The sequence below is a fragment of the Ceratotherium simum genome, chromosome 2, assembly GCF_057802395.1.
Source record: "Ceratotherium simum simum isolate JZ-2026a chromosome 2, ASM5780239v1, whole genome shotgun sequence".
NCBI lineage: Eukaryota > Metazoa > Chordata > Mammalia > Perissodactyla > Rhinocerotidae > Ceratotherium > Ceratotherium simum.
This window is the reverse complement of record NC_141901.1, coordinates 43,618,760-43,626,716: the sequence shown is the minus strand read 5'-3', so window position 1 is coordinate 43,626,716 and position 7,957 is coordinate 43,618,760.

Genomic DNA, 7,957 nt, shown 5'->3' with positions numbered 1-7,957 from the left:
CTAGCCTGGGATGGTAGTTCTGCCTTGGAGAAGGGTGGTGGGAGGAGACTCCTTCGAGAAGAGGCCACTTGGTCCAGTGACTCTCTCCTCTGGACCTTAAATGGTCTAACAAGTTTGAATGTGCTCAGATGGACAAAGAACATACTTTCAAAATCGAGGAACTTTTCCAGAAAAGCTGTGACATACAATACAATGCAAAAATACCTACACTTGGCATCAGCAAGTGTGTCACTGCTACCTTACTAAAACTTGGTTTCTTCTTGGCTAAATTTAGAATAGAAATATGCTCTCTGGGTTCTGATAAGCATCCGAGATAAGGGAGGGGGCAGGAGGCTTGCCTCTTGCTTTGGTTCAGCCCACCTTCTAAGAGCAGTGAGAGTAACTCTTCTCAAGCAAAAGTCAGATCAAGTCACTATCAGCTCAGACTCTTCCTCAGCCCCACAGCCCATGAGACTCAGCCCTGCCCAGCTCCCTGAACTCACCTGCCCCTCATCCACCACACTCTAGCTGAATGATGCTCATTGAACACATCAAGACCAGCCCAAAAAAACAATAGAAAAAATTAATAAAACCAAGAGCTGGTTCTTTGAAAAGATCAACAAAATAGACAAACCTTTAGCTAGACTCACCAAGAAAAAAAGAGAGAAGGCACAAATAAGTAAAATCAGAAATGAAAGAGGAGAGGTTACAACAGACACCTCAGAAATACAAAAGATTATAAGAGAATACTATGAAAAACTATATGCCAACCAATTCGACAATCTGGAAGAAATGGATAAATTCTTAGAATCATACAACCTTCCAAAACTGGATCAAGAAGAAGTAGAGAAGTTGAATAGACCAATCACCAGTAAGGAGATCGAAACAGTAATCACAAACCTCCCCAAAAATAAAAGTCCAGGACCAGACGGCTTCCCTGGTGAATTCTACAAAACATTCAAAGAAGACTTAATACCTATCCTTCTCAAACTCTTCCAAAAAATTGAGGAGGGGGGGAAGCTCCCTAACTCATTCTACGAAGCTGACATTACCCTGATACCAAAACCAGACAAGGACAACACAAAAAAAGAAAATTACAGGCCAATATCACTGATGAACATCGATGCGAAAATCCTCAACAAAATACTAGCAAATCGCATACAACAATACGTTAAAAAGATTATACACCATGATCAAGTGGGATTTATTCCAGGTATGCAGGGATGGTTTAACATTCGCAAATCAATCAACGTAATACACCACATTAATAAAATGAAGAACAAAAATCACATGATCATCTCAATAGATGCAGAGAAAGCATTTGACAAGATCCAGCATCCATTTATGATAAAAACTCTGAATAAAATGGGTATAGAAGGAAAGTACCTCAACATAATAAAGACCATATATGAGAAACCCACAGCTAATATCATCCTCAATGGTGAAAAACTGAAAGCTATCCCTCTAAGAACAGGAACCAGACAAGGATGCCCACTGTCACCACTCCTATTTAACATAGTATTGGAAGTCCTAGCCAGAGCAATCAGGCAAGAGAAAGAAATACAAGGGATCCAAATTGGAAAGGAAGACGTGAAACTGTCACTATTTGCAGATGACATGATTTTATATATAGAAAACCCTAAAGAATCCACCAGAAAACTTTTAGAAGTAATAAACGAATATGGTAAAGTTGCAGGATACAAAATCAACATACAAAAATCAGTTGCATTTCTGTACACTAACAACGAAGTAGCAGAAAGAGAAATTAAGAATACCATCCCATTTACAATTGCAACAAAAAGAATAAAATACCTAGGAATAAACTTAACCAAAGAGGTGAAAGATCTGTACAACGAAAACTATAAAACATTTCTGAAAGAAATTGAAGAAGACACAAAGAAATGGAAAGATATTCCGTGCTCTTGGATTGGAAGAATTAACATAGTTAAGATGTCCATACTTCCTAAAGCCATCTATAGATTCAATGCAATCCCTATCAAAGTTCCAACAACATTTTTCACAGAAATAGAACAAAGAATCCTAAAATTTATATGGAACAACAAAAGACCCCGAATAGCTAAAGGAATCCTGAGAAAAAAGAACAAAGCTGGAGGTATCACACTCCCTGATTTCCAAATATACTACAAAGCTATAGTAACCAAAACAGCATGGTACTGGCACAAAAACAGACACACAGATCAATGGAATAGAATCGAAAGCCCAGAAATAAACCCACACATCTATGGACAGCTAATCTTTGACAAAGGAGCCAAGAACATACAATGGGGAAAAGAAAGTCTCTTCAACAAATGGTGTTGGGAAAACTGGATAGCCATATGCAAAAAAATGAAAGTAGACTCTTACCTTACACCATACACAAAAATTAGCTCCAAATGGATTAAAGACTTGAATGTAAGACCTGAAACTGTGAAAGTTCTAGAAGAAAACATAGGCAGTACGCTCTTCGACATCAGTCTTAGCAACATCTTTTCAAACACCACATCTCACCGGGCAAGAGAAACAATAGAAAAAATAAACAAATGGGACTACATCAAACTAAAAAGCTTCTGCACAGCAAAGGAAACCATCAACAAAACGAAAAGACAACCTAACAATTGGGAGAAGATATTTGCAAACCATACATCTGATAAGGGCTTAATCTCCAAAATATATAAAGAACTCATGCATCTAACCAACAAAAACTACCAACCCAATTAAAAAATGGGCAAAAGACCTGAACAGACATTTCTCCAAAGAAGATATACAGATGGCCAACAGACACATGAAAAGATGTTCAAAATCACTAACTATCAGGGAAATGCAAATCAAAACTACAATGAGATATCACCTCACGCCCGTCAGAATGGCTATAATTAACAAGACAGGAAACAACATGTGTTGGAGAGGTTGTGGAGAGAAGGGAACTCTCATACACTGCTGGTGGGAGTGCAAACTGGTGCAGCCACTATGGAAAACAGTATGGAGATTCCTCAAAAAATCAAGGATAGAACTACCATATGATCCAGCTATTCCACTGTTGGGTATTTATCCAAAGAACTTGAAAACACCAATTTGCAAAGGTACATGCACCCCTGTGTTCATTGCAGCCTTATTCACAATAGCCAAGACTTGGAAGCAACCTAAGTGCCCATCAAGGGACGAATGGATAAAAAAGCTGTGGTATATATACACAATGGAATACTACTCAGCCATAAGAAACGATGAAATCCAGGCATTTGTGACAACATGGATGGACATTGAGGGCATGATGCAAAGTGAAATAAGTCAGAGGGAGAAGGTCAAATACTGTATGATTTCCTTCATTAAGTAGTAGATAATAACAACAATAAACAAACACATAGGGACAGAGATTGGATTGGTGGTTACCAGAGGGGAAGGGGGGAGGGAGGAGGGTGAAAGGGATAATTGGGTTCATGTGTGTGGTGATGGGTTGTAATTAGTATTTTGGTGGTGAACATGATGTAATCTATGCAGAAGTAGAAGTACAATGATGTACACCTGAAATTTTTACAATGTTATAAACCAATGTTACTGCAATAAACAAAAAATTAAAAAAAAAAAAAAAAAAAAAAAAAGACCAGCCCCGTCTCAGGGCCTTTGCACTTGCTCTTGCTTTGCCTCTATCCACAGACCTTTCCATGACCATATTCTCATCATTCAGGCCCAGCTACCACGTCTCTGCCTCAGAGAGGCCTTCCCTAACCGTGCTAGTTAAACATTACTATGTTGTAGTTTCTTCATAGGCCTCATGACTTAGTTGAAATTATATTATTTACTTGTTTCTTGGTGGTATATGCGTTTGTCATCTCTGTTTCCCTACTAGGATATAAGCTCTGAGGGAGAAGAGCCTGTGTGGGCCTTGCTGTACCCTGTTTGCTCTGTCCCTAGACAGTGGCCGGTGCTTGGTAGACACTCAATAAGTATTTGTTGCTGCAGACACACTGACTCTCTGTAAACTGAGTTTTCCACGTATGGAATGTTCTTGGTGATTCCCCACTTGATTAAGCTTCACAAAAACAGTTGAGGTGTAGCAAGAAGAGGCCCCCATCCTGCAGCTCATGAACCTAGAAATTAGTCAGTGTCCCAGACCAATTTCTATCATTTCCTCCAGATGCCCAATTCTCAGGCTTTATTGGATTTTTGTTAGAAGGATGGTGGTGTGATGGAATGGTTTGTCAGAGAATTAGGTATGAGTGGAGGGGAAGCGGAGGGGAAGGAAGACTTCTTTGACCAGAAGGATGGTTGAAGTTATGTCAGGAAACCTCTAGGAGAAAAGGGAGAGTGTCCTTGATCTCAACTCACCATTGGTGCTTTAAGGAGACAATACTGAGATAATACGTCCTCTAGGAAGCCTGTGGCAATTCCTCCTGGCTGGTTTATGTCCTCCTCAACCTGCTACAACAGCCTCCAAGTAACTCTACCAAAGCACTTACTACATACTATTCAAATCATTTGTATAGTCTGTCATCTGTTCTAGGTTCTGAGGACTTATAGGACAGAAACCACCTCTTATTTCTCTCTGAATCCTAAGTTCCTACAACTTAGTAGGTGCTCTCTAAGTGTGGAGTGACTACATTTCTGAGGTACACCTGAGTGAGCTCTCTGTAAACTTCTCCTTCCCTACAGTCCCAAAGTGGACTTACCATGCAAACAGCTGCTCCATGTCATCAGCATCCAGGACCACACCCTTGCACAGATCCATGGGCTGTGAGGACAAGTTCCCCAGCAGCCTCACAACTGAAGGAGGAGCCCAGAGAGGCAAATCTGGGATGTGCATCATGAAGATACCATTCTATTTATACACTTCCTTGAAAAGAAATAGACATGTCTATAAACACTAAAGATCTTCACACACCTAAGTCTACAAGTATGTATGTGGGGACTTGGGGGTGGGTGTGTGTATGCGTGTGTGCACTTGTCTCTTTTGGGATAAAGGGTGAAGAAATTGTCGCCTACATGACTATCTCCTTCAGCTCAGCCTCCCATAACCTTCTATTTAGACCATTAATTCAACAAATATTTATTGTGTTTAGCTCCGCATTCATTTGAGCTTGCTAGTAGGCAACCTTGGAAAACTGATATTTGGTGGTTTTGTTCCTTAAGACTGCTATTTACTCTTCCCAAAAGAAAAAACTCCCTCAGTCATTGGTGTCATCCATGGCACAGCATGACTTCAGTTCCTGGAACATTTAGTGCGATCTTGTTATGCGCCTGGCTCTGTGCTAGTCTTTGGGAAGGGCATTTATGGCTCTGTCCTCCAGTGTTTAACACCATTAGGGTTAATAAACCACATACCCAAATACATACCCAAGAATCAAGAAGAACATTTTACATATCCTAGTAGATGTGGGAAAAGCTATGGAAGTGAGAGACAGGGTCTTTCTTTAGACAAGAAGGACATACTTATTGGGGATGAGAAAGACTTCATGAAGAAGATACTATTTAAATTTTATATTTCAAGGGCATATTTTTTATTTTCTACTCTGTATGGGAAATTCGAAATATCAGAAGCTACTCATTTAAAATGGAGATAGCTTACTTCTCACTGCGTCTTCACTCCCTCCCTCTGCGGACGTCTAAGCATCATTTCTGAGAGCAATAACTTGTTTCTTAAGTTTGCTTTGACCTCCAGGCCAGACAGCACTTCCATTCTCTCTTTGCCGCTATGGCTCTGGGCTCCAACGGCTCTGGGCTCCAATGTCTCTGAGAATATCCAATCACATCCCTGTTGTAGCTTCTAAATTTCCACCACTTGTGTCCTTCCCCAGCCTGCACTATGGTGGCTCTGGGCTCCAATGTCTCTGAGAATCTCCAATCACATCCCTGTTGTAGCTTCTAAATTTCCACCACTTGCGTCATTCCCCAGCCCGCACTATGGTCTGAACTGCCCCATGCTCAAGGTTTCCATCACTAGTGATTTGATTGATCGTGCTCTTGAGTTGATTTCAACTCCTCGCAACCCTATGTGCAGCAGAGCAAAACTCTGCCCAGTCTTTTGCACCAGCCTCTCACCTTCCGGTGCTATGTCAGACAATGCTCTGCTGCTATTCATGGCTAATTTTTTTTTTTTCAGAAGTGGGTGGCCAGGTCCTTCTTCCTAGTCTGTCTTAGTCTGGAAGATCCACTGAAACTGGTCCACCATGGGTGACCCTGCTGGTATTTGAAATACCGGTGGCATAGCTTTCAACATCACAGCAATATGCAGCTGCCACAGTATGACAACTGACAAGTGGGTGATGTGTTTCCCTGACAGGGAACGAACCTGGGAACAGCAATGAGAGTGCTGAATCTTAACCACTAGACCATGAGGACTGGCTTCCATCACTAGTAGGGCCTTCTTATTGGCCCCCATAAGGTCCTCAGCCCTAGGTCAACCCTAGTGTTTAATCCTTCTGCTCCTCTTTCTGGACCCACAATGGTGATGGGGAAATGCATAGGTGCACCCTGGCCACCCCGAGTCCATTCACCCCAACTTGCTGGAATTCTGTCTATTCTTCCCTCTTGAGCAGATACTTGAGGTCTTGTCCTATCCTCACAGAGTCTTATTCTTCTGTCCATAATCTGATTCTCAGTGGAAGCCTAGGATTCTATATTTACATAAAAATTGAGTTCCCCTTTTGCTCACTTTCATTTTCTCCACCTGGATTCTAAGCAACTTGAGGACAGGAGCTTTTTTCACTGCTTCCATGCTCAATCGTACCGAGTTCTATGCTTAGCTGCATGGCAGGCGCTCCGCAAACACATGGGGATTTTATTTAGATATGCTTTTCTCAGTTCCTATCAAAGCAGTACAAGAGAGAGTCCCCTGCATAGTAGTGGGGGCCGACTGAGGGTGTGTGCGTGTGTGTGTGTAGCACAGAACATAAAGAGACTCACCCTCATGGGACGTTGGTATGATTCAGAATTCCAGACACAAAGCCTGATCTCTCTACCGGGAAACAAACATGATACCTGCTTGTCTGGCTTCCACACACCCACTTGCCAGTATTATCCCAGCTGAAGGGCGTGCATGGAAAAGGAGGAGGAGGCATTGTTCTCCACTGCCCCCGTCCACTCAGCCCTAGCATCACTGCTGAGAGTAGAAGGAAGTTAGCCAGCAGCCAGGAGCTACAGGTAGTGGGACCTGAGGCTCCTGGGACCTGCACTTTGGCTCTTCTCTTCCATACATTGTGGCATTGCTGTGTCTCACATCCATAAGTGGTGGGAGACCAGGCCCTAGCCTTTTTGCCTGATTCTTTGCTGCCTAAAATGGAACTATATTTCAAACTGCTTATGTAATGCATTTTTCTTTAGGTTTCTTAAGAACCAAGGAGCAAGCCTATATTTTAACATTGTAAGATGCATTTTACAGAGGTAAACAATCATATAGATTTCCGTATATCTGTAGCTGAAATATGTTAGGCCAAATTTGGAACACTCTACATTGTATTTTTCATGCAATCTTTTTGAAATCTGCATGTAATTGGACAGTTTTGTGGCCTGACTTAAGAGATGTATGACATTCAAAGAAGTACCTCAAAAAGCAATTAAATATTTTAACTTAAGATCACCGCAAGAATGCCAAGGGAAATTTCTATTAACACTCAGAGCAAAATTTCTTAAAATCACATTTCCTGCCAACTTATCTAGGTATAGTTAGATAGATAGATATAGATATCACACAGACAGAACCTTCCCCCCTCAAAAAAATATTCTCTCCTTCCTTTCTAAAATTGCAGAGAAACCGTACGAACACCCAGAGACTCAGTGTGTGTATGCACTGTCATTTCTGTCCCCCTCTCTTCTACGGCTTGGTTCTTTAACATGGAGGGCAACTTAACCTATCTATTTTCTTTAGTTTAGTTTTAGTTTTTCTTACTTGCCTACTTCCCTGATTCTGAACAACACAGAAAGAGAAGCAAAAGCCCTCCATTTGGAGGAGCAAGATGGTTTGTAACTACTTAACGGTATCTTCCCT